The sequence below is a fragment of the Cygnus olor genome, chromosome 15 (assembly GCF_009769625.2).
Source record: "Cygnus olor isolate bCygOlo1 chromosome 15, bCygOlo1.pri.v2, whole genome shotgun sequence".
Lineage (NCBI taxonomy): Eukaryota > Metazoa > Chordata > Aves > Anseriformes > Anatidae > Cygnus > Cygnus olor.
This window is the reverse complement of record NC_049183.1, coordinates 11,245,793-11,273,464: the sequence shown is the minus strand read 5'-3', so window position 1 is coordinate 11,273,464 and position 27,672 is coordinate 11,245,793. Positions and strand designations below refer to the sequence as shown.

Sequence of the window (27,672 nt, the reverse complement as noted above, 5' to 3'; positions counted from 1 at the left end):
ATTAAATAATAACAATAATAATAAAAAAAAAACGGGGAGGGAAGGGGGAAGAATAATATTAAGAAAACCTGTACGGAAAGGCGACAGAAGAAAAAAAATCATCCATAATATTTGGCTGTGCAGGAAACGCTGACTCCCTTCCTTTGAATTTGACCAGTGATGCAGCAGAAGCACTCTCCCGCTCGCTCTCGCTCCCTCTCTTCTGTGAGACTGTTTAAGAACATTGGCTGGAAAATAATTTTCTTAGAGCGGTTCCAGTTTCTTCATCCATCGCGTCCAGTGTTTGGGAGAGATTAATATGTTCAACTGCGATCAAGTCTGGGTGGCTGCTGTATCCAAGCTGGGCTTTTGCTTTGGCTTTGGTCGTTTTTTTTGGCCGCAAAACTGTCTGATGGCACAACTGCAACATAAAGGTTAAATATGGCACAGAAAAAAAAAAAGGATTAGAGAAAAGAAACTAATAAATCAGTAGAGGTTCTTTTTAGCAAAGAGGTCCTGTCTTTGATCTCTGCTGGGTCTTACAGATCTGCCTTTTAGCGAGAAAGGAAGAAAGAAAGTGGGGGGGGGGGGGAAGAGAGAAGGGAAGAGGGGGGGAGAGATCTTTGGCAGGTGCAGAGTGAAAACCTCTTTCAGCTACGCTGAATTCTGGAGACTGGTTGGACTAGTAGCTCTGCAGCTCCAGCTTTCAGTGGGTGTGTTAAATATTATGAGCGAGCCATGATTCCTGCCTTCCTCACGTCATAGTTAGGAGATTGGCTAAATAAACGCTACAGTGATAGTAACAGGAAAACCTCAACCAAAAGCGTTTTTTTTTTTCTTTCTCCTCCTCTCCTCCCTCCTTCCCACCCCCCTTTTCATTCTACTGCAGCTCCAACTGGGGCAAGGAGAGGGCGTCTGTTCCACAAAGGTTTGCAAAATCATTAGAAAAAAAAAAAGAATATAATAATAAAGCAGTGGCGGAGTGGGGAAGCTGCGTTAATAGTGTTGCAAAGTATTAGCACGGTCTGCTGCTGGGAGCAGCAATTTTGCTCCGTCATTGTCTGAGCTGCAGAGCGGGTGGGTGCCCACTCCCCCTTGCACCCAGCCCCTCGCCATAGCAAGGTCAGAAGGGAAAGCTGTGCTCCGATTCCTCTGGAGGAGCAGTCTTTGTTTTTTAATCCCAGATCCTGTGTGTTGTGATAATCCCAGGGTGTGCTGCAGGGTAATCTGCTTTCCTGCAGCTGTTAGCTGCCCCTGCAGCTCAGTGCCCAGGTGGCTAGTGGTGCTGGTGGCCCTGGGGCTAATGGGAGGTATTAATGGCTGTTGGAGGAAGGGACAAGTCGCTGCAGTGGTGTTCAGGTGATCAGGTAGGGGTGCTCAGGGGTGCTGATTTTGCCTTTGGGAGGGGGCCACCCTGGATTTGTGGTGCGTAGCAGGGCTCAAATGGTCATGAAGTGGGGACACAGTAGGAAAGAAAGGTATGGGCTTCTGCCCACCCTCCACCGCCTTTACACAGAATCATCTCAAATGCTGGCCCATTTTGCCCTGGTTTAACCAACATTAAAGTATTGCTTTCCCTCCAAAAAAGTATTTTTCACCCAGACTCCACTCAGCACTGTTCCCTCACTGCGAGCTTCTACAAAGCCTTGTGCCCTGCACACCACTGGAACACATCCGTGGGGTTACCAGATTGCTAAGTTCCACACAAGGGAAGTCAGTGCTTTTCCAAGGGAAAAAAAGACTCTGAGAAACAAAGATCTGATAGGGCCATGATCCTATGGATTTCTCTGTGCCTTCATGGGGGAACAAGAGCTATTGCTGTCCTGGGGGGAGCATTTTGGTGCCAAGGTTCAGATGCAGGCCTTTGATTCCCACGGAAGCCATTTTGTCACCCTGGAACTTTTAAGTACAAGCATATTTAGTGACAACAAATCACTTGGGTATGGAGCCAGAAGCAAGACTTTTCATCCTTTTCTGCATTCTTAGCAAGGTTCACTCAGGAAAAAATATATATCAGGAAACCCACCACTACTCAAAGAGGGTATGGTATGTGATAGGGGTGCAGCATTAATGACATGTGGAAGAGGTGTTTTTTTTTTTTTTAAACCTGCCAATGGCTACAGCTTTTCTCCTGCACAGCTTCTGGTGCTGTCACTTAGGGAAGTCAGCTGGGCTGAATTAGCAATGAAGCCCAAGGAAACAAAAGAAGGCAGGTGGGAGCCAACGTTTGGGCTCTGGGAAGTGGGGGGTGGTGGAGGAGAGCAGTCAAAGCAGGCCCTCTGGGAGGGGGTGGGTGTAGGCCATGTGTTTCTGTGTAGTTTGCTTGTAGTCCCTTTACTACAGCTTTTCTAACAGGTTCTGGGTGAGCTCCTTGCAGCTCTTCGTGGATCTCTGTAAGGTTAGAGAATACAGCACGTTACCTACTTTAGCGTGCCACAATAGGGTTTGTAGAGTATGTGCTGTAGCTACGGGGTTGGTGGTTGTTTTTTTTTTTTTTTACTTTGTGTCTGGCCTACTAAATTTGAAGGCTGTGATATTAGAGGGGAGGTGGGCCTTAACAGATATGATGAAGTTGAAAAATACTTGTTTTTTGAATACATCTGATATTTTGCAGCAACAAATTGCATCAGATGTCATAATTCTGCATGTGAGGTTTATATAATGAAAGTGGGATCAGCTTTGAAGTGTAATACAGAAAATTAAATGTAATTAGTTACAAGGCTTTCAAAAGGTGAAATGAAAGAGCAATATGGTGAGCAGGTAACTGATTCCTTGAAACTTGATTCTCATCAGAATGACCTTTAGTGAATATTGTTACCAAACCAAGTATGATTTCATCTAAACTTTGCCTACTTGAGAACTGACTCCTGCTAACACTGTTCCATGGACTTCTTGTTCCTTGGGCCTTTCAAGCCTTACAGACCTATCTGGTGAGGGGAAGCTGTTTGTATTCCCTCTGCAACTGGACTCTTGTGGACAAGAGTTCCCTAGAGGTGCAAATAAAGGAGAGTTTCTTAACTCTGCATATTTTTAGGAGAACTAAGTCTCTCTTTTGCAAGATCATACTTACTGCTTTGGGCAATGTTTTCTATAGTGTAGATACTACCCATATGGTAGTCAAGTAAAGGTCTTGAAAAGAGTGTCACTGGCTGGAGATCTCTCCTTTCACAGGATCTGTAAGGGAGTTATGGCTCCATGGCCATACAGCTAATTGCTTTAAGAGATGTCCTTCACCTCTGTTTCTGGCCTTCCTGGCTTCCTCAAAGTATTGGGCAATATCCTACAAGCTAATAAACTTGGGCTGCCTCCTGTGTGGATTTCTGTTCCCTGTGACAGTCTGGGTACTGGGTATTTTTCCCTAAGTTGCACAGCATCTTTCAGGCTTCAGTCTTTCCCAGCAGGGATGAGCAGATGCTGTTACCTGAATCAGATTTTTCTTTCGTCCTCTTGCTCAATGCAATACAACAATCTTTAAAGGAAAATAACATCAGATGATTCTTTGTTTCTCGACTTCAATATCTTCAAATGTCTTATTTCACAGATGACCATGTCAATATGTAAAGATGCGTGGGCATCTAAAGCAAACACAGACAGTGAACTTGTGGCCTTACCCTAAAGGAAGGGGCAACGTGTAATTCCCACTGCTGTATTTTCTGAGCCTTTCATCCTTCTTTCTGGTGGCTGTTAATGATCAGCATCAGTAGAACACTACATTCCCTCTGCGTCTTTAAGCTGTGCTGGTTGGTGAGACAAGGGAATGAAGCCAAGGTACATCTAAATTTCTCCTCTTCTGTGTGGGCTCCATCCTTAGCACATCTCTCAATGCAATGAGGACACCAGCCTCCTTTTCTTACTGATCTTTCCCATGAATAGGTAGTGAGCAAGTCGTGCTCTTGCTCTGGAGGTAATATACCTTGGGTCTGAGTAAAGGGGTTCTTGCCTCTGTAATCCACTATTTGGGAGCTCAGAGTAAATGGGTCTCAAGTTTGTGTTCCTGTTGGTGGTCCTACAGGGCTGGTAGGGGTCCTGGTGTGTGTTTTGGAGCTGGGTGCCTGAGCATCTGCTGGGCTGGGAGGGCCAAGGTGGCTCATGGCTGAGAAGCTGCAGGTTGTGGGTTTGTGAAGCCAAAGGGTGAGGCAGGAGTGAAGCCAGGAGCTGGGCCACAAGTCAGGAAAGCCTGGAAATTGGGCAGCAGGTACAAGATAAGGAGCAGGCAGGACTAGGACAGACAGGTTCAAGGAACGGGACTGAGGGCTACCAGGGCTGGTGCAGCTTCCCAGGACCATCCCTTTGCTTACTCTGAGCAAGTGTGGGCATGGTGCAGGGGGGGCTTTTGTGCTGGGGTCTGCGGGTACATGACCCACCCCTAGCAAGGAATGGCTCTTCCCCTGCTGTGTGGGAAGAAACAGGGATTTGTGTCCAGCCAGCTGGACTTCAGCCCTATCTCCATGCCTTGATGCTTTGGCCCCTTCACTTCCAGCATAAGTGCAACACTTGAATGCGTTACCTCCCTTGACTTCAAACATTTGCTTTTAAGACTTGAAGTTGATAGGGAAAATGCCAATTTTGGTAACTGCTGACTGGTGTTGAACCTTTTCTTCAAATAAGTTTTTAACCACAGAACTGATCTGTGTAGAGACATAAGGCCTTTCTAATAATGCCTGATTTGGAGAGTTTCAGAAGTTCATTGTTTTACTTTCTAAGGTCCTAGGCTCACTAAGAAAAATGTAAATATTTCTCCTTATCTAAACTCTATGCCATTGTATGGAATTCTGTTATGCGGTCAACAGCTTCTCGTTTCTGCTGTGTTGTGTGTTGGGCCAGCATTGCTCTTATAATTGCTAGCATTATGTAAACAATGAAATAACTTCTTAATGGAATATTACAACATCAATAAGTTATTGCATGCAGCTCATTTTAAAAATTTCAATAAAATCAAGTCTCTCCCAATCAACTTCTTGGTTATTGAATTCAAATACCCTTCATTTTCTTGAAGGTATTTGAATGTTATTGGAAATTTGACATTAAATTACAACAATCACAAGCCAAGATGGCTTTGGATCTAACAAGTTTTTTTTATCTGATATTACAAATTAGCACTTAATGCATTTTTGCATGTTCTGCCTTTGCTTTTATTTAACAATACAATCAAGAATTCAGGAGCAGTTGTTATATATCCTGGCACTTCATTGTTTTGTGCATGAATTAATAGCTTTTCTGTTGGTGAAATCTGTGCAGAAGTTTATTTTCCCCATTTTGTCTGCTTGCCTCGCTGAGCAGCGACAATGGTCAGTGTATGTGATAATGTATTCAGGTAAATAAATGAAGCGTGGTTTTGGGTGAGTAAACATACCCAGCTATAATTTTCTATTATGACTGTTTACAGCCCTCTGATGTAAAACCTGAATGCAGCAGGGCAAACTGGAAGTCAGGCCTGATTGCACATTTTCTATCAACATATTTTTATTGTTCCATCTAATGGAAAAAATGGGTTTTCCTTTCTGAAAACCTCTATCTCTGATGCTGGGAGCCCCAAGGGCATCCCATGCCTTGTCTGGTCCCTGCGGTGACACTGCCTAGGGTGCTCTTTCTGCTTTCCTTCTGCATTTCCTCCCTCTGTGAAGATGCATGTGCTGACCCAATTTATTGGTGCTTTGCCTTACAAAAAAGGATCACACCAAAAATCTGACAGGTACTGCATATTAACCTCCCACTCTGTGAAAATCACCTTTTATTGCTGAGAATTATGCTTGATCTGTCTACTGAACAGAAGGCAAGTCCATAAGCCTGATTTCATAGTCAACTTTTCAGTGGATGAAAGATCAGGGATACCTGTTTGAAGTGGTATATTAATGCGTTAATAACAAAAAAGTACCCCGTAGGTTATTTTGATTGCCTTCCAGCCCAGGATTTTGTTAGCTACATGATATTTTTGATCCAAATCTTGGCCAAATCTCTTCCCAAAACCAGAGGCAGTTTGGCCACTCATTCCTTCCTGTAATGGTTTTGCTAAGGTTGACTGGAAGTGCATTGAGCTGTGAGCTTGAGCTCAATAATAATGAAAGGAGGCTTCCCCTGTTACCAGCATTGCTGGCTGGTGTTGCTGAATCATCAGTGCTGGGCAAAGTGTAGCCTGTCCTGGAAATGCATCACCAGACCCAACTGATTTCAGAAAGCCAAAACTTCCAGCTTCAGCTTTGAGTGTTTTCATTCTGTAATTTGGGATACAAATGTTCTAGGTGATAAAAAAAAAAAAAAAAAAAAGCTTAGGAGTAGCTTGAGAAACCTGTTGAAAGCAGAGAATTCATTATATCAGGACAATGAAACAGAAGGCTTTTCCCTGCCTGTTTGTTCCTCATCAGCTATTGCTGCTGCAGATCAAGGGTTAGCTCCTCAGCTGGTATCAGCTGGCCCTGATTTCAATCAAATGCTATTTAATTGTATCAGCTGAGGGTCTGGTCCACAATGCTTAATTCTTCCATTGGCTGGAACAAAGGGCTGCCTGGCAATGCAAGAACAAAACCTGTTACTGTTGGTGCTAGAGCAAGGGGATTGGCTGGTGGAGGTACCACACTTACTCTGGCTGTTCAGGCAGAGCAGTAATCTTGTGTGTAGCTACATCAGAGGGGCTGAAAAATTCCACTCTTAAATGGTAGAGCATCATAAAGAAAATTAACTGCTAGGAAGCTGTGTTCTTATCTAAAAATTACTTAAACTAAGTCAAAACAAATTATCTTGACTTGCATGACATAAGAGCACACACTACTTCAGTTAATTTTATCCTCTTATAATAACCAATTCCTTTAAAAAGATTGTCATCAAATATCCTGTATTCCTTGTGGACTGAGTTCAGGTAATAGTATATGAATCTTTTGAAAGTGTATAAAACAGCTTGCTAAATTACACGATCATTTTGCAGATTCATTGAAATTGATGGTGCTACATGCATTATGTCTGGAAAAAGTGTGTCCTAATGCTAAAACAAGTCTAGTTACACGTGCACGTAGGAAACATAGGCTTACTGGAGTGAGCATGGTCACACAGACACGTTTTAGTGCATATGAACACGTGAATGGAGGCACACATGAGCAGTTTAATTGTATAGTGGAGAAACTCTTTTGGGAATACATTTTTTTGTTGCTAATTTGGATTTGTATGGATATTTTGACTTAACTTGAGCCTTTGTCCCCTTGGCTGGTTAAATTTTCGATCAGATCATTTAAAGAAAAACAACCTGAGGAAGTAAGAGCAAGCCACAAAGACATTTAAAGCATGCCACAGCCTGAAATAGAAATTAAAATACTAATAAAAAAAATCTCATGGGAGAGCCTTACAACTAGGCAGTATAACGTAGCAGGCTGTGAATTAGTCTGCGCCTGGGAGACACCAGGGCTCTTCCCTACTTGGGCGCTCCCAGGCTACGTGATGCTGGAAGTCATTTCAGTTCTGTTTCCTCATTTGGTAGGAGGGATACCCTAGAGTATTTTGAGATCTATTAATAAAAGTCACTACAGGAGAGAGAGAGAAACAGACACTATGATATCTTTGGTCTCTTTGGAGAATAATTCATGCTCTTGACTTTAACCTCACGAGAAACTCAAACCCTTAAGAATGCTTCTGTAGAGGAAGGCCTGAAACACTGGGACTATGCAGAAGTCTGGGATCAGAAAAACCCTTACATCTAGTAGCACCCTCAGGGCTATATGAGGGTTATATGATTGCTCATGTGCTTCAGGACTTTGTGATGTGACTGGAGGTGCAAGCACATTGACTCCAATAACAGAAGGGCTTGCAAGAGCCCCCTTGCACCTCCTCTTCTCCCCAGCCTTGTCTGTTTTCCTGCTCTCCTGTGTCTTTCTTGCTTCCTGTCCCTAAGAAAGTGTTTTTTGAAAGCTGATCAGACATAATCACAGATCTACTTCTGATGGCTTGATATTAACGTCACTGAAAACTCTGGCCATGGTGAATTCCTGTACAGTAATTATCACCAAAAAAAAATCCCCCTTCCCCAACACTTGATGATACTTTGTTCTCTAATCAAGCCTTGCCATAAAGCTTAATACAAGCTTAGAGAAAAGCATGGGAAAGGCAGGTGCTTGCCAAGGGTGCCTGAGCTCCCAGCAGTCCTCTTTCTTTCCCACCTCCTGAATTGTTGCTCAGTAGGTGTTAGTGAAAAAGCTTTTGTAGCTGTTTAAAAATGTACGCCTTCTGTGCTCCTATCCCTAGCAAATGTATGTATTCTGATTTATTAGCTTGGTGTGAACTACTTTTCTAATGGATTGTCACCTTCTCTGTGGTTTGGGCTTCTCCTTGCTTGGTTCTGCTGGGGCATCCTGGTGCTGCTGTAACCCTGCTGAGGCAGCAGTTCCCATCCAGCCTGCACCCTTCCTGCTATGCTCCCTTGATATCTGAATTGATATCTCTGCTTTTTCTCTTCTTCTCTTCCTGTTGGCAGGGCTTTCTGGAACTGCTTTGCTGGTGATTTCCACTCTTTCAGTCCTAAATTTGTCTTTGCATCTCTAAGGGGTTTACCACACACTCACTTTTTTTTTTCTCCTTACTGATATGTTGCAATAAAACTGCAGTGATTAAAAGGGGTTATTCTGTGTTTGCTGTTGGAGGTGGGAGGATGTGTGGCCCTCATGGTAGAAGCAGATGCCCTCTTACAGGGAGGGATGATCTATGAGTAAAGGAGCATGTCAGGGTGCTGGGCAGGTTGGTTTTCTGGCTCTCATTTCTTGTCAGGTCTTGGGCTTCTCCAAGGGATGGGCTTAAACACTAGAGACAACTTAGGTGGCTGAGCTGGAAGCATAATTGCCATACTCCCTTGCAGGTCAGACCTAATTGCCTTTGGGGTTGTCGTGTTGGTCTCTCAACCAAGACTCCCAGCTACAGGCTGGAGCAACAAGACTTGATTATCTGCTCTCTTTTCAGGGTGGGAGAGCTTTGAGTCAGGGCCTACCCTTTATTCTTTGTGCAGTGCCTACAGCAAGAGAGCAGTGTCCTCGGGTGGATTAGATTAGAAGAAAGAAGATGATCTAAATGCACAGCACCTATAATCTGGCAGGGAAAGCAGTTGCTCACTTACCTTCTCCGTTGGAAGATGAAAACTTTGGGCAGTTGCTGAGAAATGTGTCAGGGTTATAACTCCCGGGTGGGCCGCGAGCGCAAGTGTTAGACATGCAAAATGAGAGTGGTTGAAGTGCAGGCTTTTTCCTTCACGGCCTCTTTGAAGACTGAGGTAACATAAAAAATAAATAAATAAAAATAAAAGGTTTCCATGGAAATTTCAAAACCGAAGGAGTGAATATCAGTGTGCTTTGTATGTTCTTCACAGCTTCTTCACAGCTGATATAAGTCACAGTGTAAATGGACCTAAGTGCTGAGTGACCTTTGGAAAAAAAAACATAGGAACTTTGTTGTCAGTGGTGTGTTTCTCCGCCCCCTCTCCCCCCCCCCCCCCCCCCCCCCCCCCCCAAGAACTCGTTTTCAGTGAAGTGATTTGCTGGTTTAACCAGACAGGGACATGGTGACAAGATGGAGGCTGCAGTGAGTAACAAGGCCCAGTCAATTATTGACTAGCCCATCTCAGCACCTTTGTTTTCTTTGCTGACAAAATATTGTGACCGTTGTCTAGGGAGCTGAGCCTGCAGGAACCAGGAGGTGACCATTCTGGGTGTCACTGTGAGAAATGAACATTTTCTTGTTATTGAAGTGAATTGAATTTTCTCCTTGCAAAGCTTTTCCTATTATCTTTTAGATTAATGTGCTGCACATGGCTGTCTGCTCTGATTTCTGTCCTTTCTCATAGGAAAACATGCAGAATAAGCCAGGGCCGTAGTTGTTGCCCTGTGAAATATTTCAGGAGCTCTAAGTTAGAGCAGAGCCAGGTACGGCCCAGACCTCAGCTGAGACCCCTTAAACACAACTGCCATACATTTAAGCACTAATACAGTGACTTGTGTGGATGTTTCGTCAAATGGCGTCTGCTTGTCCTGCTAGAGCTTAAAAATTCAAGGGCACAAATAGGTTTGCAGTAGTGCTCTGGTATGTTCACATTTGCTGTGTGGAGGTCTGCATCTCCCCTTCCTTTCCAGCTGTCTTCAAATACAGATCATGCTCATCTGGTGGGTTAGTCAGGGCACAGGGACCAGGCTTCTCTGCACCTTTTCCGTAGGTGCTGCTCCTTTGGGCACTGATGTTGCCAGAAAACTCCAGGAAAAAAGGAGGCAAATGCCTGAGATCCCCAAAGGGGCAGTGCCATATCCTGGGTGCTCCTTGCCCTGTGATGGGAAAGAGGCTGTAGTGGCTGCATCGGTTCCCTGCACTGGAGGTGGCAGTGAAACACATCTGGCCTCCTCAATTGCTCCCTGAAGTCAACAGAAGCTCTGATTACTGATATTCAGCGTGGCAGTTTGATATCTGACTGAACATATTGAATTGAAAGGCTGGTAGAGCCCTTGTATGTGATGCCATCACTGGGAATTGAGGTCCTGCTCAGCTCCGTGTTGGTCGCCGCTTTGCTGGACTAAGTTCTGCAAGACCCACAGTCATGTTATCGGAGACCATCATCTAATATAAGGCCATAAAGACTTTCATTCCTTATCTGCAAGGACCACTCTAAAATTCTGGTCTATAAATGGTAATGATATAGGTAAATCAAGGACTGTGGTTAATAAACTGAATGCTTGTATTTAGTTAAGATACGAAGTAATGCAATGATGTTCCCAGTACCTGATAGCTTCTGCCACAGATAGCAAACAAGCCAGCAAAGAAAAGTTCCAGGAAGAGCAAAGAAGTAGCAAATCCAAAAAAAAAAAAAAAAAGAAAAAGCTTCAAAGACAGCCCATTGAAACTGGTAAGGTTTTTAAAAAAAAGCTTTTAGAAAGAAACATTAAAAGGATCAACATCAAAGGAAGAACAAAAGGATATAGGGACAAATAAATTAAAGAACAAAATTATGTAGAAAAAGAACAAAATGTCTTACACAGAAGACTGAAAATGAAGGACATGAAGAAATAAGAGTATGATGCAGCTTTGAGTATCGTTTGCATGGGTGCTCACAGTCCAATGTGAGCACTTGCATTATACTGCCTATTTTATTTTCTTTCACTTTATTGTACCTTACCCTAGAGAAGATAATTATAGGTTCCTTTTAATAATAATTACAGGTAGGCTGTGCCTTTTACCTCTGGTCTCAAGGGATAACAGAAATAGCACTGTGGGTTGTCAAGAACTGCTTGGATGCTTTGCTTTGCACCACTGGCAATGGCAGAAGTGGTCTGGGGGTTGCAGAAGGAAGGGGCAGAGAACTGCCGTGTGCTCAAATATGGGTAGGATTTGGGTACATGTCACGGTAGGTGAAGGCTTAGTGAGGATAAGGAGGAAGCTGCCTTCCCTACTTGAGGTCTACAATGCATGACTTACCCTGTCTGCCACCTACAGAGAGGTGCAGAAGAATGTATGAAGTACCTCTGCCAGTGAAGTCACAGGGCTATTTTATGGACCAAGGAAGATGCTATTTCAAGTAACAGGTACATGCCAAGATACTGGGAGAATTTGATGTGGAGACTGGAATATAAATTAGGGCCATAGAGTAGTGCTGTGCAGCTGCTCCACGTGTGCTCCCCCTGCACCAATGCTCAGGGCACAGCAACAGCCCTGGGCTAAGGGACGAGGTGTGCTACATGTGAATGGTGTGTAACAGATGTCTAAGCGTGCTCCAGGGTGAACCCATTACAGAGGTAGTGCAAAAGTCAGAGCTTAATCGTGCTATTCCCCACCTGTTGTGGGGTTATAAACCTGTGGCAAAATGGGAAGTGAAATGGCTGATGGATCTCATGAGTCCAGCCAGATCTGAATTGTTTCTCTTGTAGAGGACATGAGAGAAACCAGCTGAAAATCCCCTCCGTATCTGCTCTAGCACTTTTGGTTTATTCTCAGAAGGCAGACATTGGTATTGCTGCAAAGCACTTCAGGAGGGGTAAGGATGCTGCAAGGCAGTGAAATACAAATTGCTCTACCCCAGAGGGAAATGCTGGCAGCTTGCATGCCCCAGTAGCCTCTCTTCCTCCATCAAATTTCCAGGGGCTGTGTTCTGATGCAGCAGTGCTTCCTCATCTGCTTCTTCAATGCAGTGGCAGCAAGAAAACGGGTAAAGACTGCAAACGCACTGCTGTTTGTACCCCACAGTAAGTGCGACCTAAAGTCATTTGGTTCTTCGCTTACTGGCACCTGACAGCCAGAGGGGTTGAGAAACAAACAGAAGGAGAAAAAGGAGGAAAAGGAAAAAAGACTGAGGCTTAGAAAGGTGAGAGGCACAGCAGTGGTGATCGCCTCTGAAGTCTTTTAATGGAAAGGTCTGTGGAAAATGATTTTCTCCTTTTCTTTGCTCTCCAGACCCCAGCGTTCAAAGGGCAGGCAGTGACTGCGACTGCTGCCAGCTGGATCCTCCGCAAGTGTTCTTTCGGCTTGGGCAGGCTAATTCCAGGAGTGGGAAAACTTGCCCTGGGTGCTGAATATGCACATTTGCATTCTTCTTGAAACCTAAGCTGTACTTTTATTTAGTCTGAGTCATAATTCAAAAAAAAAAAGGCACAAATCTTTTGTGGAGAAAAGCAGCAAAAAACTTTCTTGGCACAAACATATGCAAGCCATATTTCTACAACAATTTTTTTCCATGTAAGTTTAACCTCTGAAGGACACAAGTTAAATTGAACATGTAGGTTTGGTAACATACAATGGCATTGTCAGCCTGGCAGTCATAGAGCAGTGATACACCATGGAAGAAACAGCACACCTGCATTTAGAGACAGGGTGAGATTACCTTGCCAGGGTCCACATTAGTGCTGTCATCCCTGTGTGACTGTGGCCATGTCATTTAATTTCTTTGCGTTGCTTTCAAATGGGTGTGAAATTAGTACCATATGCAGCATGCATGTGAAGGCCAGGGGGATAAATCACAGCGAAAGATCACATTGTCCTTAAGGAAGAGAAGTCTGGGGCTGTGCACATCTGAAACAACCATGCTTTGTGATCTGCCTGGTGGATGAGCAGGAAGAGTGCTCACCCTGCTGGGGTGAGGGGACGTGATAGGAAGGCTATGCGGAATAAATACAGAAAGTGCCTTAATCCCTACTGTACAACTTGCTTCCCGTGCAGGTGTGGATGTGTTGGAGCACGGCAAGGGAGCAATGGGCAGAAGCCTCCACCTTGGCTGCATGTGAGTTAGTTTGTGTTTGTGTCACTAAAGGGGTATTTGTGCACTGTGGTACTCTGCTGAAAGGCTTTGAAGCTCAGGCGTATCTCTGCACGAGTCGAATAGGGCTGTGTCTGGACTGGAGCTAAGTTTCGCAGAATTATGTTGGCTCATGCAGATTTCTGCTAATATGGGCATCCGTGTCCTGTTCCTCCACCCTGTGAATGACAGTCCCCTAACTGTGATGGGCTGGGACCTACGTGTGCTAGATGCTGGCTGTGGTGGGGTTGGCCTGGGCAGCCAGATGTGCCCATGCTAATAATAACAGGAATTGCCTGACGAGCAAAGCTCCATCTGGGTCACTTGCATAAGCCACGGGGTATCAGCTCTGTCTTCTCACTGGACAGGTTATGTAACTGCATCAGGAATCAAGCACACAACTTGAATTTTACCTTTCCTGGACATCTGGCCATTCACGTTTTAGGCCGGCTGATCTTAGAAGGATCCTGGTCAGAAATAGGTCTCCGTGCATGCGTGCAGGCATGGCAAGCAAGTGCTGAAAGGTTGCCAAGTCAATGACCTTGAAATTCATTTTCAAATTCTAGTGAATATCTTGCATTTTCTCCACTCTTGCCTCAGCTCCAAGTTTCAGTGAGAGCAGTGCTGTGGTGTGCTGACCTCCATAGCCCTAATGCAGCACTTATTTAGAAGATTCCCTCTTTTTTTCTCCTGCTGCTTTGCTGTCTTTGAAACCAGCAGCAAGGAAGGCAGTGGAGCCCTGAGAGGAGGCAGGATGTGACCTGAAGGAAGTGGTGTCTGTGAAAAGAGACCAGTCGACTTCAGCAGGTTTTGGATTGAGCTGGAAAAAGGCTGCTGGCAGGGTGGTTGGCCGTGCCCTCACAGCATTTTAATTTCCTCCCTTCCCTGGCCTCAGATAGTCTGACCCTGCTGACCTTTGGTGACCACTGATCCTCTGCTGTTCTCCACCAACAAAGCAAAACCCAGAACAAGTTTTGTTGGAGAATTGTCAGGGAAGTGATTGCAGCTTTTAATTTGCTTGACTTGCTGGCTGAGGTCCATGTTGGCAGATATTTTGGTAGCTCGTTTATGCTGGAGGCTTTTCTCTGTTCTTTAAAGCTGTGCTCCAGGTACCTGGTACACCCTGATTCGTGTCCCTTTTGAAGGCAGCCTCAGGATCGCCTGCTCACGTAAACGAACCCAACGGATTGTATGTCACAGCAGCAACACGTAAACGTAAAGAAAGTTTTCATGTTCCTAATGTTTTTAATCCAGGGTTTTTGAAGAAATAAGAATAGTATGATGGTTTGTTTCTTCAAAGCCAGCTCTTTAAACTGCTCTTCTTATTCTCAGAGGAGATGATAAATACAATACATGCACCCATGCACATAAACCAGCATTATTTTGTGCTTAGTCCATGTGTTTCATGTAGAAAGCTGGATGACAGCCAGATCAGTAAATGACTCTGATTTTTCATGGAAATCAAGAACACAACAGATGTACTATATACTGAAAAGAGTTAAGAATAACTGTTTGCCATCTCAGTGCTTGCCTTTAAACAAAATACCTAACGTACAGAGCAGCAGTTGTTTAGCATATGGAGAATTTAACATTAATAATTGCCTTTGCTGTTTCTGAGAGCTTGTCAGGTTTATGCGGGGGGGGCAGGGGTTGGGTTGAAGTTAATGACAAGTTTTGCAGACAGGATTTCTGCTAACATTTTAAGCACTCTCCGTGTTCAAACCCTCTGACTGCTATGAGCTGTGAAAGTCTTCTCATGACCACTTGCATGTTGCAGTAAGTTTTGAGAAAAGATGTGCAAGTATGAAAATTAATTCCCATTTTTGTCCTGCTATGGAGCTGGGTATTTTTTTATCTCGTATCTGGGGTAAATTGAGAAGCTAAGTCAGGGTCACATAGCAAGCTTATTTTGAATGCTGGTGCCTCTCTCTGTCACTGGTACCAATTCATTCTCATTACAAATCCGAGTAGCTAGTTCAGCATTACACGGAGGATTGGCTGCATCTGGCAAAACTGGATTAATTCCAGCGTGCTGCATAACTCCAGACTGACTGCAATCCTTGGGAGAAAGATTTGTCTTTAAGAGTTAATTTGAGCACGCTCCCAATGCGTGTCTTTCAGTGTGTTTGACTTCATTGCTGCTGTCAAATGGCATGGGGGCCTTTATGTAAATAATTTTGACAATATGCATTTGTAAGCTGGTGTAAAGAAAACATTTTCTTCCTTTGCATGTTGTATAGCGGAAGAGCTTCATCTCCAGACCACATTTCTGTTCAAATGTACAGCAGTTTTAAGTAATTCTTTGTGCAAGAATACTCCACGTAGACACAATTTTAGGGAACAGTTCACCAATCTACCTGGAAGGCTGACTTTTTTAAGACAAATTTTGCTAATTCTGTGAACTTCCATACGGTGCTTTGTTGGTTCAATATGTTGCTTTAAAAAAAGGGGGGGGAAGAAAAAAAACAAAGTTTTCCTAGAGGGCTAAAAAAAGACTTTTGAAATGCCATGAGAGTATAGTGATGAGTTATGCTGGAGAAACCAATATTATATCTTTCATCATTTGTCTGGTGTCCTTGCCAAACTTCTAATTTAGCAGTGCACAGTAGTGCACCAAAGTGAGTCATGAATTCTGCAGTGTAATTACCACACAGTGCAAAACCGAGGCTACAGAAGTCTGAACCTTTTCCTGTCTGTTTTTCCCCTTCTACTTGCTTTTCAAATACCATATGCTTTGCAGGAAAGCTGTGCATAGCATTACAGCTTCAACCCTGTTCTGAGCAGATATGATTAAAAACTAAATTCTGAATTAATGAGTAGAAGTTCCTATTTATGGGACAGTCATAGAAGGGAAAATGCCTTTTTTACAGCTAGATTTTTTTATTTAGGGACTACAGCATGGTAGAGGTAACCACTGTAGTGTAGTCTTGATATGAGTAAATGCTGGGAGATAGTCTTGTTGACATTTAAAAATTTGTTTTTTCCTTGAATTGATTTTTATATCCTTGTGTTTTTCTTGCCTATGCATTTTCAAAAATGATGCTTCCACATGAGGTAGTTGCCAGGGGCATTTGCAATGCCTGTACATTCCTTCAGGGTCCGGCCCCATGAATAACTCATGGAAGGGTCCCAGTGACTGTATCAGTAAGTTGTGAGGGTGCACTTGCAGTCTGGGGTTTCAAAGCTGTTACTGTGTCCAAATTCATGTACATCTTGGTGGGTTCATTGAGGATCACTAACTTTTACTTGTTTTGTAAGTGCACATAAGGACTCTACATTTAAGATGTGACTCCAAAAGACAAATCTTTTTAGAAATTTGCTGACAAGTGAAGCCTTCAGAACAAGATACAATATTAACAATGGGTTCTGTTCGTCTAGTAAAAGGCCTGCAAATACTCTTTAAATCCATTCTGTTTAGTGTCCATTTTCATAGTGCAAATGTTTATATCTTTCAAGTTTTTGGATTTGACATCTAAGTTGCTGTACATGATTGTTACTTTGACCAAGAGTCTTCAGTAGACAGACTTAAAAATTCAACACAGTTTCTTCAGTATAAGGGACACTTAGGTTTCTTCAGACTGTACAAAGTTGAATGATGCTTCCAAACATGCTGCACCAAATGTATTGAATATGTTAAACTACCTCAGTATCTGAATTATTTGTGCCTCCCTGTGTGTGACTTGGGTAACCGTGTAACAAAAATCTGCCGTGGTATGGATGTGGGCAGTTGCACTTCCTTCAGCTGCCATGAGGATGCCTGATGCTCGGTGGAGCATTGTTGCTAGGTATTGTGAAAAACGGCTTCCTGAGTTGTTAATTGCACAAACTTACTTCCTGCAGAAATACGTGGTTGTGTTTCAGAAGGCATACTTGAGCCACAACAGAAATGCTGGTGTTACAAGGTCCAAATACACCATGGACCTTTCCCACCTCCTTCTGGCTGGCATTTCCCTGTACATGAGAGGAAATGTGCCTTTCTGGCACACGTCTTTTCAGCAGCTATGGACAAACGATGATTATTTAACTGTGACCCCGGAGTAGTACAATGACAAAAGACATGTTACAAACTCCCATTACAGTTCTGGAAACTTCTTTCTACTCTATTCCAATTAGTGTTTTGGTTACCAGAGTTTGGTTCAGGGTTGTGGCTCAGTCCTGCACTTGTTTCATCATTGGATAAAGGTGATTAAAGCAGAGGGCTTGCTTATGAATGGTGTCCCACTCTACTGGCAATGCTCTTAACCACCACTTCTGTCATTGCATTAACTGAACTCAGTGGTCTGAATTCCTAGAGGTCATTTCTTTGCCTGTCATAACTGTGTTTATTAGATTGCACTGTGGTGAGAAGTTAATTCTACATCCGTGCTGAATGAAATGCCTCACTCTTCCATTTTTCTGAAGTTTCAAAACTTCAGTGTTGTCATTGTAGGAACTTATATAGAGAGGTGAGACTAAGCTAATGGCTGCCTACATAGACTGTGTTCCTTTGCTTGGAAGTTGAATAAGTTATATATTTCAGGACAGTTGTTCTTTAGGTCATGGAGAGGTTCAGTTTGTACATGAGGTGATCTCTCAGTTATGGCAGCATCGATAGCATTTGTAATATCCTGAGTTGTAAGGATCCACAAGGATCATAAAGTCCAGCACTTACGCCCCAGATTAATTCTTGTGTATTGTGGAATTTCAAAGCACAAGTAAAAACCAATTTCCAAAGGAGTCCACAGCCTAAACATGTATACATCAAGAGGAGATAACAGTGAATAAGACATGCTTGGCATGGTGTATGATTGTAGTTGTGCAAGAAGCTAGCATAATCATGAGTTGAGGGGGGAAAACATTAATTGTTTTGTGTTATGTGGGACGGAAAACTTAAAGGGGAACTGCTGAGAAAGGGCTTATACAAGAGAGGCAAAGTGGATAAAATCCAGCTGGATACTTCAGGCACTGGGATGGCACAAACAAATCTTGTCTTACTCACTGTAATTATAATAGCCGCCTTGGAGAGATGGGTTCTGTCTAAATGCTGCATTACTTTGATTTTGTCAATTAAAGTCTGATGCAGTTAGACGAAGCCCTTGCTCTGTGTACTTGACACTGCAAGATGTTGAGGAGACTGGCCCTGATCCAACAAAGCACTTAAGTGATTCCATTAGCCTAAATGGCACTACCTGTATGCTTAAAATTAAGCATGCACTTAAGTGCTTTGCTGGGTTGGTGCCAGTGTGTGCAATGGGTGGCAATATCAGATTCGTAGTGAGCACCAAAGCCTTGCTTTGGTTTTTGCACACATGAGGTCTATATGGTTTCATTTACTGCCTCTTTAGGCCAGCTCTTCACGTTGTGATTTTGATAAAAAGTGACGACACTGAATAAATCACCCCCCAGAAGTGCTTCTTGCACAGAATTTTTACAATGCGTGCTATCAAAACCTGTTGACCCAGAGTAATGCTGAACTGAGCAGGTCCAGTTAACAACACTAAAGCATGAGGCAATTAAATACAGAGCCTGACACCTGGTAACCTGTGAGCGTGGTTTGGGAGCAGTTGAAGAACATTTGAAAGGGCTGATGTTCTTGACTGAATGGAGGCTGCATAGCCAGATGCTTAATGGTGTTCTTGGATCAAAAGGATCTACAGTCTATATATAATTGTGATAAAACTGTATCATAAAACACTATAATCAGTATTACTTAGTTTATATACTTTTCTTTAGAAACCCCAAAGGCACTGTGGATTCAGAAATAAGCATATCCACTGAGTCTGAAAAGTTAGAGGTCATACAGGTGCCAGAGTCCACTGAGAAAAATTGGAAATGATTTACCCTAAATTAAAGACAATGGGCTTGGAAGGGACCTCAGAAGGTCATTTAGTTCATCTGTCTCTTTAAACCACCAGCACAATATATTCCCCAGTCTCCCCAAGCTATCTATTCCAGGGTATAACAGTCTTTCACCATTAGAAAGTATTTCCTGATGTCCGAATTGAATTTCCCTAGCTGTAATTTTATCTCATTATTTCTTGTCTGACCTGCCATGCACACGAAGAATAGATTATTCCCTTCCCCTCTGCAGCATCCTTTCGCAGCAGTCTCAGGGCAGCACTGAGCTGCTGTTCCTCAATCTGCATCACTTCCCTTATTTCACTCTTGCAGTTCTTCATGCTCCCTTCATTTCCAGCTCTCTGAGATCTTGCCCCCACAAAATATCCATGAGGGAATAAGAAGGGGGTTGAGACTGTGCTTTCAGCTTTCTAGGCAATAGTCTGGTGCATATGGGTAGAAGAAATTCTGCAGCCCTGCCTTGCTGTACATCAGAGTGTATCAGACCACCCAGTCCCTGTGTACATGGCTATTTATTGAGATGACTTTCCGTATTAAAGAAACATTTAATTCTCTTTTTTTTTTTTTTTTTTAAACTTAGCAGCAGGTGATGCAGGAGATAAAACTGGTCGGACACAGCCGTTGCTGAAAGGCCTGTTTTCCCAGGGAAGCCGGGGCATGGGCTTACTTTCTTGCTCTTTCCCCTTGACTGCTAACTCACTCATCACAAGGGAGCCTCAGTTCTGGTCCTGAATTTTGGGTCTGTTGGGAGGTAGGCAAAGGCTACTGCGGCTGATGCGGTTAACGAGCTGCAGTGCAAGTTCTGCAAAGCTGGGCTGGAAAGCCCTTCAGGAGGAACCTGAAAGTGAGAGGTATAATACAGACAGAAGAGGAAAAGGGAATCTGCTCCTCCAAGTCTTCTGCACTGCTTCAGCTCAAATCCAGGAAGGACCTTTGCAGGTTCAGGATGTTCCAGCAGCATTCTTGTGACGGATTTTTCTTTTTCTTTCAAAGATGCAGCTTGGCACATTTGATTGCCAACCCTATCAGTGCTTGGACAGGTCAGGTGCAGAGCTTTCTTCAGCCTGCTCTGTATTCCAGGATTACCAGTGAGGGCAGCAGCGGCTTGGGCACATCAGGGATCCGCAGGTCAGCCCTTGCGTTGCACGCTCAGCGAGCAACCCTTCCCTACGTGCACTGCTCTCTTTATTATTCTTGAAGCACCTTGGGAAAGTTTTTGCAGTGCACAGCCCTGCCTGCCTTGCAGCTTTGATAACGCTCCCCTGTCGACAGCTGATACTCACATGGGTACAAAGCCAGTTATATTTACACTCTCCCAGAAGGCTCGGTGCAGTTGTCACAACTTGTCAGTGGTCAGGACTGAACAGTTCGCTGCTGGAAAGAGGCTTTTCTGTTACAGAATTTGGCATGTTTAAAAAGGATCTGGGTGGCTGAGATTATTAAGATGTAATCAAATGCATTAAGGCAAGTACTTCCTTCACCATTAATAATGAGAAACCTGGCAATATAATCTTCCCTTCAGTCTCTTGTTTCATTTTTGTGGTGAGAAATGAAATGAAAGCAATCAGGAGCTCCAGGAGCCTTTTCACATCATGTATTTTTGTTGTCATAAAAATCATTGAATAAGTACTGCTGTCATGTAATTTTAGTTATTTTATTTTTTTTTTTTTCTGGAAGAAGTCTGTCCCTTATCATAGCTCCTAAGCATTCCCATAAATGAGGGAAAAAAAATCCCATTAATTCATGGAAGTACTTCAGAAAACTTTTCCTTAAGCCTCACTTGCAATATATACACTTCCTTCTCAGGTAGTCTGTTTCATTTTTAGCTTCCTGTATGTGGTATATTTGTTTACTAAATCTTATACAATTTATTTTAAATCCTCCCAAAGAGTTAAGGGATTAGGAAATGATGGATTATAGCAGTAATGATAGATCATGTTTAATGTCTTTCATATTTTTCCACTACTGCAGGTTAAATAGTGACCAACCCTTACCTTATAAAGCCTCATTTAAACCTAGTACTCAAAGGTAAACATCACAGAAGTTATCATCTAATGCTTTTGTTTGACGTAGACTTACTGTTTCCTCAGTCGAGGAAAATGAGGAAAACTGCATTGAAGTGGTTGAATTCCATTATCTTTGATTCTGCTCTTTTAAAACCAATCTTTTCACCATTTGTCTAATGACTCTCTTGAGTTTGTTAACCTTTGTAATTATACCATTTAATTTTCATCTCTTAAATCAATTTATAGAGTAGGTTCAAGACAATTTCTTCATATCCTGAGTTAAGCTCTGTTCCCACCAGAATTTGGAATTGTAATTAGACCTCCAAGGTTGAGGGCTCCTGGTGTGCTTTGCCAGTGCTGGTCTTGGGCTGATCTACCTGCAATAACCCAGATTGGCAGTTGCCATCGGGAGACCTCAAAGATAACTGAGTAGAGCAATACTTTTGTTCTCACTTTCCAAAAAAGTGAGCTAAAGGGAGGTGAAATTACTTTCACGCAATAACAGAGGTAATGCTACTGACAATGAGGACTTCTGTAAGACTCGGTTCATTTCGGTGGCAGTGGGGCTAGTCTTCTGAATCGGGGCAAATGAGACTAGGTGGATGTCCCTTCACAGCTGGTAGAGGACGTGTGCAAACCTCTTCTCTAGCTTGATTTGATCTTCACATTGCTTATGTATGTGCACACAGGTGCTCATCCATGCGATGTGAGTTGGCTTGAAGAGGGGACCTTTCTTCAGTGGTCTGAGTGAGTAAGTGTATTTTCAAAACCAGATATCTAAGTGGCTTTGTTAGGAGTCAGACATGCACGTGACTGTAACCTCTGTCTTCTTCGTGACATAATGCACCTGTGAAATTCAGTTCTAAAAATAAGTCCAAAATAAGATTTTCGTCATCACTGCAGAGATTGTAGGGCTCCACACAATCAGGATTAAGAATAGCTTCTGCTATACCATGAGGGACATGGATGACATTGCTAGCAGAATAAGTCACTTTATGGCGTTTAGTTACCATAGTTAATTGCATCCATACTGTTTTTACGGGAGCTTCATTTCCAGCTGGGAAGTGTCTTAAACATAAATGGGATCAAACCTATTCTTATAGGAATAAAATTTCAGCTCACTAAGAGCAAGTGAGGTGTTACATTGCCTAACTTTTGAATCCTGTTTGAATTTCTGAGCTCACTTGCAGTGGCAGAGCGATGTAGCACCAAGATGCCCTGGTGGTTTAGCCCTGCATCTTCCTTCTGATGTCGGAGTAATAACCCTCAGCACCTTTTCTGCTTTGGCTCTCACAGCGGAACTCGTTCTTCTGACTATTTGTGTGATGAGATTTGCCAGCACAGGGCAAAAGAAGTCTAAATTCCTTCTCACTGTTTTTCTGTTCTGTTTCTGGGGAGATGAGGGCATATTTTTAGCCCTCTGCTAGGGCTGACCAGTTCCTCCAGACTCCCCTTTTCCACCCACAGGCCCTTGGAACTGCTGTGGAGGTGGAGTGGGATTTGTGTGAAGATTTTTCTTTGGAAGAGGGCATCCTAACTGTGCCCTACATGAAAAGAAAAACTTACTGTAGCCTGTAGGTCCCCATCACTTGGTCCCTGCATTTAGCTCCCTGTGTAGTGAAGAGCTATCTTAGGGATCAGACTTCCCTGTGCTCTCCCAGCCCTTCCCTGCAGGGCAGGACAGAGGGGCCATGTCCTCCTCCTTTCAGTGCTGGACCAGAGGGGTGGAATTTGCCCAGACTTTTCTATCCCCTCTCCAAAATGCATTGCCAGCTTCACTTCAAAGTGGGACAAAAGAAGGGTGCTTTTTTATTAATTGTTACATGGGAAATCAGCGACAGCAGTGCAAGGCTGAATCTATCCTCCAGCTCTTGGCTTGTACTTTAGTCATACTTTGTCAACCAGACAAAGCTCATCACTTGCATAAAGCCCTCGCAGAGGATACCCAATAAGAATGCACGAATGATGAAATAACAAGTCTTGGCACTTCCTAAAGAAGCAGCCAAACATTCAGCTGCAATCACTTTTATTAAGAGGAGAAACTGCTAGAAACAATAGCGGTCCAAATAATTGATGAGAGAAGAATTTGGTCTTTGCCTGGTGGCTGCACTAACTTGCTCTTGTTGGCTCGGTTCATGTACTGCAGGTAGGAGCCCTAGCAGTGATTAAAGAAGCGAAATATTTTAGGCACACCAGAATGTAGCCATTCTCCCAGTGAACTGGGCAAAAATAGCTCTGCAGGTAGATAAATGGAAAAGGAGGTGCTTTTATTTCATATTAAATTAGGAACCGGTTATTTTTGTTCCTCTCCCCATGCAGGCGGCAGTGAAGCAGAATGATATTTCTGTGGCCAGTGCCTGGCACAGGCTGTGTCCAGCTTTTTGGTCAGCACCTTGGGAGCTGAGGCAGGGAAGGCTGTGCCTTTCCTTCGTGTGCTCACCGGGCAGGAGGAGATGTGGGCAGGAGGAGAGGGGAGTCGGTGCTGCTGCAGAAGAGGGGATGGAAAGTTTGTCCTGCCTCAGTGCTTCATGAATTCTCATCCTTTGCTCTGCATTTACCACCGGAGGGGTTCGTGGCCTGGATCACCTCTCTCCCTGCTTGTTGGCCACAGGGAGCAGAGAAGGGAATGGGAAGGACCCTGCATGGAGAGGGGCAGCACCTGCTGGGTGCCCACATCACCCTGTCCCTTGTCTTCTCTCCCACCATAAGTAAAACCATGTCAGAGCTCTGCTGTTGAATACTGGAGTTGTTTTCTGTGAGGACAGTTGGACAGCCTGAGTCCCAGTCACATTTTAAAGATCATCAGACCTCAGCAGAGAAAGCCCCACGGCCTTCAGCAGGACAATGTAGGGCTGGAAAGCACCACCAGGGCCTAAAAGAACAGCAGCTATGAATAATTCAATTAATCTGTGCAAGAAAATGAGTAAATAACAACGTTGTCCTAAGAGTTATGCTTAATGTTCCTTGAATGCTGATAATTTTTTATATAATTTAGCATGCTGGGCTCTTCCATCCCTGGAGTTCCTTCCAGATGGGATAGCAAAAGTGAGAGAAAGAAAGCTGTCACTGCCATCAGCGCGTTGTTAGAGCTAACGCAGGACTTGTCAAATGATGCCTGGTTGCTGCTGAAAAGCTCTGTATTAGAACGAGGCTGCAAAACTGCAACATTTATCACCTGTGAGCATTATTTGAAAAGATCATTTAGTATCTGTCAGGGCTGCTGTAATATTTTTTTGGCCAAGGAATTTAAGTGGGAAGATGTGTGCGCGCGCTTGCACTTCTGATTAATTGTAATTGTAATCTCACATAATGCAATCCTCAGCTTGACATTTTTAAAGTAAGGGTAGGTTGGTTGATTCCTGAAATTAATTATAATTCAGATTTTGGAGTGTGAAATGGATAGAGAGCTTTCTGTAAACCCTTTAGCCACAGCCAGAATTTGCACTGATTTATTATGCACTGCTACTATGCTCTGCTGCTTGTGTCATGAAATCTTTAGGAATTTATTGTGAGAAAATGGCTCCTTTTCACAAGTTTGATGCAAGGAGGAGATGGAACTGGTATTTTAATTACATTTTTATAAAGGAAAACAAAGCCATTCAGGCCTGTGGTCTTTGGTCCCTAATTCAGAGAGCAGAAAAAACTTTTATCTGCATAAATCCCTGGGTGAAAGTTTTAGCAACATGAAAGGTAGCATATGCTGGGATAACTTATTTTCCTTGCTGTGCGGGAATAAATTACCCAAGTCAAAACACTTCCTAGCATTTCAGCTGGAGTGGTCTTCCTGTACTTCCCCTTTAGGTGTTAGATTCATTAATGCTTTGCTCTGGAAGCATTAAATCGCTTCAGGAGAACTTGACGATGGCGGCAGAGTTATTAACTTTTGAAATCAATGAATACCCAAAATAAAGGTCTACTCCTAGGAGGAGGTTTTGGAATGACAATGGTCTGCACAAGGTGTTACTGAGGAAACAGCAATTGCAGCATGAAGACTGCTATCTTAATCCGAATTACCTTTAATGTGTAAACAGTTCTCTTTAATATTAATGAAGAAACTTTCCAATTGATAATTCAAATATAGTAATCTTTAATGCTCTGAAGTCCAGAAGATGGAGGAGAAATACAATTAAATGCTGTCTGGGCTCTTGTAGAGTAAGTCAGATGTGTGATTTGGATCTAAGTAAATGTTTGTAGCAGTGTGATGGGTATCGGTATATCTCTGTTGGGTATCAGAGCCTCAATGGGAGCTGCAAGCAGACTGTTACAGAAGAACAACAGATTTTTTCATTAGGCTCTTCCCTGTTGGCTAGGAAAGATAAGGAAGCCTTCTCCCCTGCTTGACTCATGCAGTAGATAAGATAAAGATCTTTGTATGAGATAAAAGCTAAGTACAGCCAGAACTTGGAAGAGCCATTTTCTAGGAGACAAACATTAGCAGGCATCAGTTTGAAAAAGAAAATAAGACATTGATTTATACTGTGTTATAGAAAAATTATGAATCTGGTAGTGAAAGCAAACCCCTAGTTGTTGATTCCAGATGTACTTTCTTTTGGAGACCGGGACCGGACAGAGGCATTGTCTGCAAGTTTCAATTTCCCCCTTTTGAGGCTGGGGAAATTTTGTCCTTTGCTCCAAGATGGCCTTCATACCATGTCAACATGCATGGCAATTACTTGCAAAAATTGCTAACCTTAACAGGCTGCAAGGTTTGTCTTGTAGGGATGAGCATTTATTGAATTTGTTCTGTGGTGAGGGCAAAAAAACTTCTTATTCCTCAGTACTACCCAATCACTGTTCTGGTATTGTCCCCCCATCATTGGAATAACTCAGAGCCAAGCAGCAGGGCTTTCTTTCCTTGGAAGGCTCCCTCTTCAAAACACGAATGGAGTTTAGATTGTCCATTTCTCTCCCTCAGATTTTTTTTCCCTTTTTTCCCCTCTTAATTATCTGCATTGCTGCTCTCTGCATATTATCTACCTCACTCACTCCCATGAATATAGATGCTAGGGATTGTGCTAGCACGCTTTCCCTTCTGTTCAGAGATCCAGCCGGTGCTATGTGCAATATTCTAGCAATGCACACAGCATATTGTACACTGAGGCTGCACGATGAGCTCTAACTGAAGTCCCCAGGGACAAATAACCCAAATACAGGCCTGTGTTCCTCTGGTAACTTGGCTGTAATATACCGTTCATTATGTGAGTGCTGGAGCGCCTGTGCTTTTATGATTAATGATACACAAAATATAATTTTGCTGTTGCACTGTCTCCTATTTCACGAAATATTTTCCTTCTAAGTGAATAAGTTCTTTTGTCAATAACTCAAGTAATACAGTTTTCACGTTATCCAAATTCTTGGGCTTTCCTCCCCCACCTTCCCCTTCATATAGCCCATCTCTCTGGAGAATGAGGATCGCACCCTGAAACCCAGAGTAAAACTCAGAGACATATCTTAACATTACCTAGGTTTAAAAAGAATATTGAAACACACACAACTCTCATTAAACATCTATACATAGGAACCCCATTAAAAATGTGCGAACATGCTTTAGTGGAAAGGTATAAATGAACCAAAGCAGTCTCCTCTGCAGTGCAACACCTGAGTAAGGCAGAGGCTCAGGTAGAAGAATTATTTGCTCTCGGTCAGGTTGGATGTAACATGGTTTAGGCTTGCTGCAGTCCCTTGCTGCACTGATGCTTGGCTGTCAGCAGCTGGCAGGCGGCTGTCTTTTGGGGAGCAATGGGACTCGAGTGCCCAAGGTTTGCTGAAACCAACTAATTAGAGAAAGAAAGTGAGAACGAAGTGGAAGGATATTCAGGTATGATCATCAGGTATCTTACATAATGGATTGTAATAGAAAGTGGCAGAAGATGCTGGCAATAAAATCAAAAAATGAAGTGCATTCATTTAGCCAATTAAGATCAATCAGTGGAGTGAAAGGCACTGTATTGGTTGCAGCTAATGCTGAGTTAACATTTTATTGCTAGTAACTAAAAAATTGGCTTAATTTCCTATTTCAAATCTGTTTCCAATGTTTGCATTCATTTATAAATAATGAAATAATAGTATTATGATTTATTTAATTTTTCTCACCCATCTTTCCTAGTTGCTGGAGTAAAATCATAGTGTGCTGGAACATGAGCTTTTCCTCTAATTCTAAATAGCCAATTTTCCCTGCCTTTTTGTGACCTCTCTTCAAAACTGTTTCCTAACAGTATCCATCCATGATTTCTTTTACTGAAGTGAAAAAATGATGAGGACTATATATGTATTTCTTTCCAAAAATAAAAATCTTTTCTTGAATGCTGACCCTTACCTTACTTCTCCACAGAAATACGGTTTTCTACAATTGTTTGATTTTGGAGAAGAGCTTTAATTGGAGGCACAGATATAGCAACAATGTCCTTTTGCTCTAATAGCTTGTTGGCTCAGAGAACCAACTGGAGCTATCCTAACAAATGAATTTTTATGGGTGTGAGCTCTATTTCCCTTAGGGGTGTGTATGGTCAAACTGCACCAGCAAATCCTTCCTAATGCAAGCCAGTCCTGGGCTTGGAGGAATAAAATGCACTGGGAGAAGTGCTCTTCTGCTGGTGAGAGGACAGCCACACC

General features: G+C 43.0%; 1 protein-coding gene and 1 long non-coding RNA gene across 2 annotated transcripts in view; one reads left to right on the top strand and one right to left on the bottom strand.

Moving 5' to 3' along the window:
* Positions 1 to 674, bottom strand: part of FAM20C (FAM20C golgi associated secretory pathway kinase) — a 58,510-nt gene extending 57,836 nt beyond the window's left edge. Inside the window, exon 1 of the mRNA XM_040574576.1 lies at positions 69 to 674. The gene's annotated coding sequence lies outside the window, so the exon portion shown is untranslated. The remainder of the gene's footprint in view (positions 1 to 68) is intronic.
* A 250-nt stretch (positions 675 to 924) lies between these two features.
* On the top strand, positions 925 to 27,315 carry LOC121078409. The gene is made up of 3 exons (XR_005824557.1): positions 925 to 2,377; positions 21,750 to 21,811; positions 23,380 to 27,315. It is a non-coding gene; the product is annotated as an uncharacterized LOC121078409 (long non-coding RNA).
* Positions 27,316 to 27,672: the final 357 nt, after the last annotated feature.